Source organism: Arachis ipaensis, chromosome B10 (assembly GCF_059453495.1).
Source record: "Arachis ipaensis isolate K30076 ecotype BB chromosome B10, ASM5945349v1, whole genome shotgun sequence".
Classification (NCBI taxonomy): Eukaryota; Viridiplantae; Streptophyta; class Magnoliopsida; order Fabales; family Fabaceae; genus Arachis; species Arachis ipaensis.
The window spans coordinates 98,188,428-98,199,907 of record NC_142435.1 but is presented as its reverse complement, the minus strand read 5'-3'; the positions used below and the strand labels follow the sequence as shown (position 1 = coordinate 98,199,907).

Here is an 11,480-nt window from a genome sequence, read left to right as displayed (position 1 = left end):
TAACCTCCTAACTTCCTATCTTTTCAAAATTTGTTTCAACTAACTAACTAACTTTTTGTTTGTTTCTTAACTTTTTCAAAACTACCTAACTAACTCTCTCTCTCTCTCATTTTCGAAAATATCTTCCCTCTTTTTCAAAAATTTCTTTTTAATTAACTAATTATTTTTATTTTTTATTTTTAATTTCAAAAATTTTCGAAAAAAAATACTAACAATTTTCAAAAACCAATTTTCAAAAATCACTAACTCTTTTTCAAAATAATTTTCGAAAATTATCCCTCCCCCATCTCATTCTATTTATTCATTCATATCCTAACATCTCATCTCACATCTCTTCCATCGGTACAGTTGTGTTTCTTCCTTTACATCACATTCTTTGTCTCCCCCTCTTTTCTTCCACTCACAAAGGGATCCCTATACTGTGGTATAAAGGATCCCTATTATTATCATTATTTTTCTGGCCATTCTTCCTTGTCATATGAGCAGGAGCAAGGATAAGAACATTCTTGTGGAAGCAGATCCAGAACCTGAAAGGACTCTGAAGAAAAAAATAAGAGAAGCTAAAATACAACAATCCAGAGATAATCTTTCAGAAATTTTCAAACAGGCAGAGGAGATGGCAGCCGAAAATAATAATAATGTAAGGAAGATGCTTGGTGACTTTACTGCACCTAATTCCAATTTACATGGAAGAAGCATCTCCATTCCTGCCATTGGAGCAAACAACTTTGAGCTTAAACCTCAATTAGTTTCTCTAATGCAGCAGAACTGCAAGTTTCATGGACTTCCATCTGAAGATCCTTTTCAGTTCTTAACTGAATTCTTGCAGATATGTGATACTGTTAAGACTAATGGAGTAGATCCTGAAGTCTACAGGCTCATGCTTTTCCCTTTTGCTGTAAGAGACAGAGCTAGATTATGGTTGGATTCTCAACCTAAAGACAGCCTGAACTCTTGGGATAAGCTGGTCACGGCTTTCTTAGCCAAGTACTTTCCTCCTCAAAAGCTGAGCAAGCTTAGAGTTGATGTTCAAACCTTCAGACAGAAAGAAGGTGAATCCCTCTATGAAGCTTGGGAAAGATACAAACAGTTGACCAAAAAGTGTCCTTCTGACATGCTTTCAGAATGGACCATCCTGGATATATTCTATGATGGTCTGTCTGAGCTATCAAAGATGTCACTGGACACTTCTGCAGGTGGATCCATTCACCTAAAGAAAACGCCTGCAGAAGCTCAAGAACTCATTGACATGGTTGCTAATAACCAGTTCATGTACACTTCTGAAAGGAATCCTGTGAGTAATGGGACGCCTATGAAGAAGGGAGTTCTTGAGGTTGATACTCTGAATGCCATATTGGCTCAGAACAAAATATTGACTCAGCAAGTCAATATGATTTCTCAGAGTCTGCATGGAATGCAAGCTGCATCCAACAGTACTCAAGAGGCACCTTCTGAAGAAGAAGCCTATGATCCTGAGAACCCTGCAATAGCAGAGGTAAATTACTTAGGTGAACCTTATGGAAACACCTATAACTCAACATGGAGAAATCATCCAAATTTCTCATGGAAGGATCAAAAGCCTCAACAAGGCTTTAATAATGGTGGAAGAAACAGGTTTAGCAATAGCAAACCTTTTCCATCATCAACTCAGCAACAGACAGAGAACTCTGAACAAAATGCTTCTAATTTTAGCAAATCTAGTCTCTGATCTATCTAAGGCCACTGTAAGTTTCATGAATGAAACAAGGTCTTCCATTAGAAATCTGGAAGCACAAGTGGGCCAGCTGAGTAAAAGGATCACTGAAATCCCTCCTAGTACTCTCCCAAGCAATACAGAAGAGAATCCAAAAGGAGAGTGCAAGGCCATTGACATAAGCGCCATGGCCGAACCTATGAGGAGAGGAGAGGACGTGAATCCCAAGGAGGAAGACCTCCTGGGACGTCCAGTGATCAATAAGGAGCTTCCCTCTGGGGAACCAAGGGACTCTGAGGCTCATCTAGAGACCATAGAGCTTCCATTGAACCTCCTTATGCCCTTCATGAGCTCTGATGAGTATTCCTCTTCTGAAGAGAATGAGGATGTCACTGAAGAGCAAACTGCCAAGTTTCTTAGTGCAATCATGAAGCTGAATGCCAAATTATTTGGCATTAATACTTGGGAAGTTGAACCTCCCTTGTTCATCAATGAACTAAGTGATCTGGATCAACTGACATTGCCTCAGAAGAGACAGGATCCTGGAAAGTTCATATTACCTTGTACCATAGGCACTATGATCTTTAAAGCTCTGTGTGACCTTGGTTCAGGAGTAAACCTCATGCCCCTCTCTGTGATAGAGAAACTGGGAATCTATGGGGTGCAAGCTGCTAAAATCTCACTAGAGATGGCAGACAGCTCAAGAAGACAGGCTTATGGACAAGTAGAAGATGTATTAGTAAAGGTTGAGGGCCTTTACATACCTACTGATTTCATAGTCCTGGATACTGGAAAGGAAGAGGATGAATCCATCATCCTAGGAAGACCTTTCCTGGCCACAGCAAGAGCTGTGATTGATGTTGACAGAGGTGAAATAGTCCTTCAATGGAATGAGAACTCCCTTGTATTCAAAACTCAAGGATCTCCCTCTGCAACCATGGAGAGGAAGCATGAAAAGCTTCTCTCAAAGCAGAGTCAACCAGAGCCCCCACAGTCAAACTCTAAGTTTGGTGTTGGGAGGCCACAACCAAACTCTAAGTTTGGTGTTGAACTCCCATATCCAAACTCTAAGTTTGGTGTTGGAGAGTCTCAACAAAGCTCTGCACATCTGTGAGGCTCCATGAGAGCCCACTGTCAAGCTATTGACATTAAAGAAGCGCTTGTTGGGAGGCAACCCAATGTTTATCTAATTCTTATTTTTATTGTTTTCTTAGGTTCATGATCATGTGGAGTCACAAAATAAATAGAAAAATTGAAAACGGAATCAAAAATAGCAGAAGAAAAATCACACCCTGGAGGAGCATCTGTATGGCGTTCAGCGCCAGAACAGAGCATGGTTCTGGCGCTGAACGCCCAAAATGGGCAGCTTCTGGGCACTGAACGCCAGAACAGGCATGGTTCTGGCGTTCAACGCCAGAAATGGCACACAAATGGGCGTTGAACGCCCAAAATGGCCACCAACCTGGCGCTGAACGCCCAGAGTTGGGTACAAAGGTATTTTTACATGCCTAATGGGTGCAGGGATGTAATTCCTTGAACACCTCAGGATCTGTGGACCCCACAGGATCCACTCAGGATCTGTGGATCCCACAGGATCCACTCAGGATCTGTGGATCCCACAGGATCCCCACCTACCTCCACTCACTTCTTCTCACCACTCTCTTTCACACAACCCCATAAACACTCTTCCCTAAAAGCCCTTCACCAATCACCTCAATCTCTCTTCCCCATCACCTCTTCACCACTCACATCCACCCACTCTTCCCAATAAACCTACCTCATAAACTCCACCTACCTTCAAAATTCAAAACCAATTTCCCACCCAAACCCACCCATATGGCCGAACCAATACCCCCCTTCCCTTCCCTATATAAAGACCTCCATTCTTCACCAAATTCACACAACACAACCCCTCTATACCCTCCTTGGCCGAAACCACATCTCCCTCTCCCTCTCCATATTTCTTCTTCTTCTTCTTCTATTCTTTTGTTTATTGCTCGAGGGCGAGCAATATTCTAAGTTTGGTGTGGTAAAAGCATAGCTTTTTTGTTTTTCCATTACCATTGATGGCACCCAAGACCGGAGAATCCTCTAGAAGAGGGAAAGGGAAGGCAAAAGCTTCCACATCCGAGTCATGGGAGATGAAAAGGTTCATCTCCAAAGCCCATCAAGACCACTTCTATGATGTTGTGGCCAAGAAAAAGGTGATCCCTGAGGTCCCTTTCAAACTCAAAAGAAATGAGTATCCGGAAATCCGACATGAAATTCAAAGAAGAGGTTGGGAAGTTCTAACAAATCCCATCCAACAAGTCGGCATCCTAATGGTTCAAGAGTTCTATGCCAATGCATGGATCACCAAGAACCATGATCAAAGTAAGAACCCGGATCCAAAGAACTATGTTACAATGGTTCGGGGGAAATACTTAGATTTTAGTTCGGAAAATGTGAGGTTGGCGTTCAACTTGCCATACATGGAAGAGAACGCACGCCCCTACACAAGGAGAGTCAACTTTGATCAGAGGTTGGACCAAGTCCTTATGGACATATGTGTAGAAGGAGCTCAATGGAAGATTGACTCCAAAGGCAAGCCGGTTCAACTAAGAAGATTGGACCTCAAGCCTATAGCTAGAGGATGGTTGGAGTTTATTCAATGCTCAATCATTCCCACTAGCAACCGGTCTGAAGTTACTATAGACCGGGCCATCATGATCCATAGCATCATGATTAGAGAAGAGGTGGAAGTTCATGAGATTATACCTCAAGAACTCTACAAGGTGGCTGACAAGTCCTCCACTATGGCAAGGTTAGCCTTTCCTCACCTCATTTGCCACCTATACAATTCAGCTGGGATTGACATAGAGGGAGATATCCTCATTAAAGAGGAAAAGCCCATCACTAAGAAAAAGATGGAGCAAGCAAGAGAGCCCAGTCATGGAGCTCAAGAGGCGTATGAAGCTCATCACCATGAGATTCCGGAAATGCCTCAAATGCACTTTCCTCCACAAAACTATTGGGAGCACATCAACACCTCCCTAGAAGAATTGAGTTCCAATATGGGACAACTAAGGGTGGAACATCAAGAGCACTCCATCATGCTTCATGAAATAAGAGAAGATCAAAAAACAATGAGGGAGGAGCAACAAAGACAAGGAAGAGACATAGAAGAGCTCAAGGACATCATTGGTTCCTCAAGAAGGAAACGCCACCATCACTAAGGTGGATTCATTCCTTGTTCTTCTTTCTTCTGTTTTTCGTTTTCTATGTTATGTGCTTATCTATGTTTGTGTCTTCATTACATGATCATTAGTAGTTAGTAACTTTGCCTTAAAGATATGAATGTCCTATGAATCCATCACCTCTCTTAATTGAAAAATGTTTTAATTCAAAAGAACAAGAAGTACATGAGTTTCGAATTTATCCTTGAACTTAGCTTAATTATATTGATGTGGTGACAATGCTTCTTGTTTTCTGAATGTATGCTTGAACAGTGCATATGTCTTTTGAAGTTGTTGTTTAAGAATGTTAAATATGTTGGCTCTTGAAAGAATGATGACTAGGAGACATGTTATTTGATAATCTGAAAAATCATAAAAATGATTCTTGAAGCAAGAAAAAGCAGCAAAGAACAAAGCTTGTAGAAAAAAAAAAGAGAAAAAAATAGGCGAAAAAAAAATAGAAAGAAAAAGAAAAAGCAAGCAGAAAAAGCCAATAACCCTTAAAACCAAAAGGCAAGGGCAAATAAAAAGGATCCCAAGGCTTTGAGCATCAGTGGATAGGAGGGCCTAAAGGAATAAAATCCTGGTCTAAGCGGCTAAACCAAGCTGTCCCTAACCATGTGCTTGTGGCGTGTAGGTGTCAAGTGAAAACTTGAGACTGAGCGGTTAAAGTCAAGGTCCAAAGCAAAAAAAAAGAGTGTGCTTAAGAACCCTGGACACCTCTAATTGGGGACTTTAGCAAAGCTGAGTCACAATCTGAAAAGGTTCACCCAATTATGTGTCTGTGGCATTTATGTATCCGGTGGTAATACTGGAAAACAAAATGCTTAGGGCCACGGCCAAGACTCATAAAGAAGCTGTGTTCAAGAATCATCATGCTGAACTAAGAGAGTCAATAACACTATTCGAAATCTGAAGTTCCTATAGATGCCAATCATTCTGAACCTCAATGGATAAAGTGAGATGCCAAAACTATTCAAGAGGCAAAAAGCTATAAGTCCCGCTCATATGATTGAAGCTCTATTTCATTGATAGTTTGGAATTTATAGTATATTCTATTCTTTTTATCCTATTTTGATTTTCAGTTGCTTGGGGACAAGTAACAATTTAAGTTTGGTGTTGTGATGAGCGGATAATTTATACGCTTTTTGGCATTGTTTTTAGTATGTTTTTAGTAGGATCTAGTTACCTTTAGGGATGTTTTCATTAGTTTTTATGTTAAATTCACATTTCTGGACTTTACTATGAGTTTGTGTGTTTTTCTGTGATTTCAGGTATTTTCTGGCTGAAATTGAGGGACTTAAGCAGAAATCAGATTCAGAAGTTGAAGAAGGACTGCTGATGCTGTTAGATTCTGACCTCCCTGCACTCAAAGTGGATTTTCTGGAGCTACAGAACTCGAAATGGCGCGCTTCCAATTGCGTTGGAAAGTAGACATCTAGGGCTTTCCAGAAATGTATAATAGTCCATACGTTTGCCAAGAATTGATGACGTAAACTGGCGTTCAACGCCAGCCTTCTGCCCAAATCTGGCGTCCAGCGCCCGAAAAGGATCCAAAACCAGAGTTGAACGCCCAAACTGGCACAGAAACTGGCCTTCAACTCCACAAATGGCCTCTGCACGTGGAACACTTAAGCTCAGCCCAAACACACACCAAGTGGGCCCCGGAAGTGGATTTATGCATCAATTACTTACTCATGTAAACCCTAGTGACTAGTTTATTATAAATAGGACCTCTTACTATTGTATTAGGCATCCGGGATTGTATTTGGATCATGTGATCACGTTTTGGGGGCTGGCCATCTCGGCCATACCTGGACCTTTCACTTATGTATTCTCAACGGTAGAGTTTCTACACTCCATAGATTAAGGTGTGGAGCTCTGCTGTTCCTCAAAGATTAATGCAAAGTACTACTGTTTTCTATTCAATTCTTCTTATTTCGCTTCTAAGATATCCATTCGCACCCAAGAACGTGATGAAGGTGATGATTATATGTGACGCTCATCATCCTTCTCCCTTATGAACGCGTGCTGATGCGCATAAACGTGTTATGCTACGATTTAGGAAATTGCACGATCGGCAAAATTCCTTCCGGCAAGTGCACCGGTTATCGTCAAGTAAAAACTCACAATAGAGTGAGGTCGAATCCCACAAGGATTGGTTGAGTGAGCAATTCGGATTAGAAGTGTGTTCTAGTTGAGCGGAATCAAGATTGAGATGAGAATTGCGGAATGTAAAATTGGCGGGAAAAGTAAATGACAAGAAATTAAAATGGCGGAATCTTAAATTGCAATGAATTAAAGAGCAGAAACTAAATTGCTGAAATTAAAAGGGAATGGGGGTGTTGCATGAATTGAGTTGCAGAATGTAAAGAGAAAGTGGAAATCAGAAATGGGGAATTCATTGGGTTATAGGAGATATTGAGATCTCCGAATCAAAACATGTTTATCTCTTCCTCAACCAATGCGTTCATTGAATTTTGCTTGGCAATCTTATATGATTGGATCCCAATCCCTTGGCTCACCAATTCTCTCTAAAAACAAACAAATTCCCAATCCCTTGGTTTAAATGTTCATAAGAAGAGATGATGCTTGATCACTGATTATACCACACAATTTCATGAACCACAATTTGGTAGGATTACATGTCACAATATCCATCCAAACCCCAATCCAATCCACTGTGAGAAAGCTTCTCTAGCATGAATCCTCCATTCCTTTCCCAAGGCTCCGAAGGATTCCAAGTATGAGTAGTTTCTTTCCCAAGACAACTACTCAATGGAATTAGATCGAGAAGCTTTCTAACAAAATTCAAGAGAAAAGATTGAAGAAGAAGATAAACTATTATTGATTCATTGAATTACAATAGAGCTCCCTAACCCAATGAAAGGGGGTTTAGTGAATCATAGCTCTGAATTCAATTACAAAGAAAAGGAAAACTAGCTAAAAGTGAAAGTAAAAGTCCTCTCTAACTTAACTTCTATCTTATTTATACACTTTCTATATTGAGCTTCAGTTGTGCTTCTTGGGCTTTGAGGCCTCTCCTTGCTTTCCTTTTGCCTTGGGTTTATGATCCATAACCTTGATGAGGTTGTTGATCCAAATCCTGTAACATTTATTGAGCCAATTTAGTGATAATCAAATAATGACACATGACTCAATAAATTGAGATTTCAAACTCATCAATCCTTCAGGCCCAATCCCATAAACCATGATATTCAATTGGGTTTCATACCAAAGTAAGTTTAAGTTAATATTTGTGCTCAAAGACTAACTTAAATCACAATATTTTTGGCCCAGAAACCTTTTCCAAGAGTGGCGTTTAAGTTGTAGTTTAAGCTTAAACTGCAGCTTAAACGCCAGACACTTCCAGTGAGGCCTTTTGTAGAAGCACGTTTAAGCTTCAGTTAAGGTTAAACTGAAGCTTAAACGTGGAAATGGAAGAAGGTAGCCCTGGAGAGTCATGTAGTCGAACACGTTTAAGCTTCAGTTTAAGGTTAAACTGAAGCTTAAACGTGGAGATAGGAAAGGCAGCCCTGGAGGTCGAACACGTTTAACCTCCAGTTTGAGGTCAAACTGGAGGTTAAACGTGGAAAAGGGTGGAGGCATACTGGAGGTCGAACACGTTTAACCTCCAGTTTGAGGTCAAACTGGAGGTTAAACGTGGAAGCTTGGAATGGTGGCCCTGGAGGTGTCGAACACGTTTAACCTCCAGTTTGAGGTCAAACTGGAGGTTAAACGTGGAGATGGAGAGAGCAACCCTGGAGTAGAAAAGCTATCGAACACGTTTAAGCTCCAGTTTGAGTCAAACTGGAGCTTAAACGTGGAATGGCTCCCTGGTACTCTTCCTGGTTCTGGCGTTTAACCTCCAGTTTGAGGTCAAACTGGAGGTTAAACGTGGAACTCCTCCCTGGGTGGCATACTCATTCTGGCGTTTAACCTCCAGTTTGAGGTCAAACTGGAGGTTAAACGTGGAATGCTCCTTAAGTGAGGCTTTTCATTCTGGCGTTTAACCTCCAGTTTGAGGTCAAACTGGAGGTTAAACTTCAATCCCAGCATTTCTTATCCTTCATGATTTTGGCGTTTAAGCTCCAGTTTAGGCTTAAACTGGAACTTAAACTCCACATGTGATATTCAAGCTTCCTTTATTGATTTTGTTGCTTCCTTGCTTAGCCTCTTCTTCCCTGAAATCATCCAAACAATTGCATCAAAGTCTTGCAAAATTTCATGAGAAATCTTTCATTCATAGCATTTAAGTAATATAACTAAAACTCATGGAATTTGCATCAAAATCATATTGTTTGGATGGTTCATTACTTTGTTCTTCATTTAACCATTTTTGGTTACTTTAAGCTCAAGAAAATGCATAAAACAACTAAAACTAACAGAAAAATGCTAGTGAAACTAGCCTATGATGCCTTGGCATCACAACACCAAACTTAATACTTGCTTGTCCCTAAGCAAGTCCTGAGTTATTTGAGAAGAAAGTATGAAACAGAAAGCAATTACATTGGCTATATTAGCAAGCATTTGAAGTTCATCAGAAGGGTTTTATGCAGAAAGTTGCAGCATCACTTTTTCATACTTATCAGGTATGATTATCACTTTTTCATTGCATCCATCAAAAATTGCTATGGCCTCTTGTTATTCTTATGTCTTTGGCACTTTTCTCTTCTTTGTTTTTCTTTTCTTTTTCTTAGAGCTTCTTTTGCTCCTTGTTTGCTTAGTGTCATGTGTTGCACAAGCCTTTGGCATTTTCTTTTTCTTATCAGTGCACTACACATATCCACCTTAGGCATTTTAGTTCACATTTCTTCTTGAGACATTGGTGCCCAGCACCTCTTTGTGTGACTAAATGTTTTGTATTTAGGTTGCTCTTGATAATGGACTTTTGGTTGATAATCCCGGGTTAGTTAACCCAAGTTACCAAGTGTTGAAACACTCCTCAGAACCTATTCATCCAAGCATATCCTTAATACATAAACACCACAGGCATTTGTCTCAGAAGTTCAAACCATTGGTACCTAGCTTATTTTCTCAATTTTTTTTTTTTTTGCTTTTTGGTTGCCTTTTTCCGTGGCTTTTTCTTTTTCTTTTTCTTTCTTTTTCATGGCCAAAGACATTTATTCATCAAGATCCATAGTCAATGTTCACTTTCTACATAAAAAAATGATAATTCTACACTCTAATTTTAGTGATCTGACTAAACAATCAAGCATGCATACCACCACTTAATTCTACTTGATTTGTCACTAATTTAGCCAAGTTACTTTTGTTCAAACTTTTCTTTTATTTTTGGAAACAGAACAAGCATGGCACGCACTTGTTTAAGAAGGTGAAGTTATATCCAAACATCTAGGCATTCACTTTATTCAAAGCAATTAACAAACAGACATACTAAAAAAAAAACTACACATTCCAGAAAGATTCAACATTTACAGTTTAAACCAGAACACGCATGCTTTTGTTTGCCCTTTTTAAAGAATTAGCAAGGAACAATACCACCTTGTGAAATTCCTTGTTTTCTCTTTGTTGTCAGGAAACAATTTGATTTCTCCTTCTTCTTCCTAAATGTTGCTTCAAGCTTTAAGGTTCTTGTTTCCTTTCCTGCAAAGAGTAATGAAGTTGCTTGCTTCTCAAGCACTTGAGTGGTTAGCTCAACTATGTGTGGGTAAGTATCGGATTCTTAGATTGGTGTGTGAACACCAAACTTAGTCTCCCACTTACTTCTCTCTGTTCTTTGAATCCTTGAGTTCTCTTGGAATGATGTTGCTACTAAGGGTTTTAAGCATTTCTGTGACTGCTTAGAATAGTTGTTCCTTTCATATAATTCAAAGGTTGTTGTGTTCAGTTGATCTTTATGGTGGAACACCAAACTTAGAGTCACACATTCCCCTTTGACTTATTGATCCATGAATTCATTGTTTGGTGTGAAACACCAAACTTAATTCTTTGCAATGCACAGAAACTACTTTACCCTTTTTATTGAAACAAATAAAAGAAACAGCAACAAGGTATTACCTCAGGTTGGGTTGCCTCCCAACAAGCGCTTCTTTAACGTCATTAGCTTGACGGTCAGCTTCCTCAGTTGAGGTGATATTTAACTTTGTCCTTCTCCTCCACATCTCCCAAGTAATGTTTGAGTCTTTGACCGTTAACAATGAAGGTTCGTTGTGACTTTTCTTCCATGATTTCTACTTGTCCATAATTGGAGACCTTGGTGACAAGGAATGGTCCAGACCACCTTGATTTTAGCTTCCCTGGAAATAGCTTCAGCCTAGAATTGTAGAGCAATACTTTTTGCCCTTCTTCAAATTTCCTTGGGGCTATGTTGCTGTCATGCTTCTTCTTTGCTCTTTCTTTGTAAATTTTGGCATTCTCATAAGCTTCCGCTCTGAATTCTTCCAACTCTTGAATTTGCAACATCCTTCTTTCTCCAGCGGCTTTGTTGTCCAAGTTCAGAAGTTTCAAGGCCCAGTATGCCTTGTGCTCCAACTCCAGTGGCAGATGGCACGCTTTTCCATATACTAGTTGGTAAGGAGACATTCCAATTGGTGTTTTGAAAGCTGTCC

General features: G+C 39.9%; 1 non-coding gene across 1 annotated transcript; it reads right to left on the bottom strand.

Annotated features, from left to right (window-relative positions):
• Positions 1-1,012: 1,012 nt before the first annotated feature.
• Positions 1,013-1,120, bottom strand: LOC148581015 (small nucleolar RNA R71). Its single transcript, XR_015895571.1, has one exon. It is a non-coding gene; the product is annotated as a small nucleolar RNA R71 (small nucleolar RNA).
• Between the last annotated feature and the right edge of the window lie 10,360 nt (positions 1,121-11,480).